The sequence below is a fragment of the Geospiza fortis genome, unplaced genomic scaffold (assembly GCF_000277835.1).
Source record: "Geospiza fortis unplaced genomic scaffold, GeoFor_1.0 scaffold659, whole genome shotgun sequence".
NCBI lineage: Eukaryota > Metazoa > Chordata > Aves > Passeriformes > Thraupidae > Geospiza > Geospiza fortis.
Window position 1 is genome coordinate 502,305 of NW_005054530.1, and position 2,056 is coordinate 504,360.

Genomic DNA, 2,056 nt, shown 5'->3' on the forward strand with positions numbered 1-2,056 from the left:
CGCCCCGGCCGTCCAGGAACTGATCCCGGCTCCGGGAGACCCTTCCCGGATCGCTTGGCGGGCGCAGGGCCGCGGGCCGGGAGCGAGAGGGGAGCGGGGAGCCGCGGGGCCCGGCCTTGCCCGCCGCCCTCACGGAGCGCTGCCCCTCCTGCCCCCCCCAGCCGCTCCAGCCCCTCACGCTGCTCAGGGCGGGAAAAAAGTGTTTGGGAAGGGATGGAGAACCCCGTGGGTCTCACCCAGGGACTGACATTCCCCAGATCCTTCACAACAGCGCTTCCGTGTGTGCTGCTGCTGGTTTTGGAGGCGATGTGAGCTGTGGGTGTGGAACGCCTCCCCTGGGAATCGGGGAATACAGGGATAGCCAGGGTCTGATCCCTGCCCTGGGGTGGGACAAACATGCCGGAGGGAACGTCCCTCCTTGTGCCCTTCTCCTGCAGGATTCCAAAGGGACCCGCTCAGCTACAGGAAAAGGAGGCTCCGGAGGGATTTTTGGCGTGTTTAACCAGGTGCCCACCTGTGCCCAGGGTGGGGATGACAGGAACAGCAGGAACAGAACAGGAGCAGGAACAGCAAATTCTGTCCCCAGGTTCAGCTCTGAACGCCCTGAGCTCCCGCCTCCACAGCTCCCTGGAATGTGGCGAGACCCCCTGTGGAAGACAGGGATTTCCTGAGACAGACATGGGAAGAGTTTTGGAAATTCCTGAAACGCGAGGCTGTGCCTGGGATGGGGGAGATCCCCAGCAGGAAGAGCTGGAGGAAAAACAAACCAGAGGCATGAAGTTCATGGATTTTATTAAACAACCCCCAACTGCTATGGAAAACGGGGGAAATCCAGGATCTGGCTCTTCTGAGAGTGTATTCCCACGTGGAATCCTCTCGTTTCACTGGCTGGAAATCATTTCCTGCCTCTTTGGGTCACCATTTCCACCCAAATTTATCCTATTTAACATTTAAAAAAATCACACCCTAGTTGACCAAAAAAAAAAAAAAAAATAGACCAAACCCCCCAAATCCCAAAATGGACTGTTTCCTTTCCAAGAGGAAAACCACAATGGAAAAGTTTTGACAACAATTAATTCCAATTAATGTCTGTACGGAGAGGCAGCCCAATCCAGTGGATAAATCCAAATTTCAGCCCAAATCCCTTCCTCAGGCAACTTTCTCCAGACTCGTGGCAGGACAAAGTCTCTGGCCCGGCCGGATTTCCAAACAATTTCCCTGATTTTGGGAATTGAGTGTGGGCTGGCTGAGGAGGTGATTCCCTTTTAACTCCTTTGGGATCATCCAGCAGGCTGCTGGATTAATTTAATTCCTTCTAAAAAAAGGAAATAAAGCCAGCAATGGAGGGAGAGGAGGAGAAAGGGCTTCACATGGAAAAACGTGCTGGAATAGAAAACATATATATAAAAAAATAAATAAAGTGTTGCCATGTGCTCAATAAACATCTTTTATTTACAGCTGTCACCTGATTTCTGTCTTGACTTCCCCAAATAATCCAACCTCATGTCCCAGAGCCAGGGACAGTTCTAATTCCAGCAGGAGCCAGGACAAGCTTTGATTTTGACCCAGACGATTGCTCACTCCACTTGGAAATTTATTTCAGACGAGCACTTTGGTGCTTAAAACTCGAGTTTTTCCTGGTTTATTTTGCCATGAAACACCTCCTCGGTTTATTTTGCCATGAAATACGGGGCCATGCCAGGGTGCCGAGTTGAACTGAGAATTTTGGGCATTGCTCCCTATGCCCAGCTCAGTGCAGGGCAGCAGCTCCCCCACGGATTCCCAAATTCGGGCTGGGCACCCGCACTGCTGGATGGAAGGAGGGGAAAAGGGGGGATTGGAGGAGAGAGGATGGGAGCTGCTGGATGAAGCACGGACAACCCTCGCCGGGTAGCGGTGTTTTGGGGTGAAATCTGGGCAAAGCGGGGCGAAATCTGGGCAAAGCGGGGCTAAATCTGGGCAAAGCGGGGCTAAATCTGGGCAAAGCGGGGCTAAATCTGGGCAAAGCGGGGCTTTTCGCGGCGGGCAGCGCCGGGGACGGCGGTGCCGGACTACA

The 2,056-nt window shown here is 53.5% G+C and overlaps 1 protein-coding gene across 1 annotated transcript in view; it reads left to right on the forward strand.

Annotated features, from left to right (window-relative positions):
- Positions 1–2,056, forward strand: part of PLEKHB1 (pleckstrin homology domain containing B1) — a gene marked incomplete at its 3' end in the record, with an annotated part of 9,103 nt that overhangs the window by 2,532 nt on the left and 4,515 nt on the right. The window lies entirely within an intron of this gene.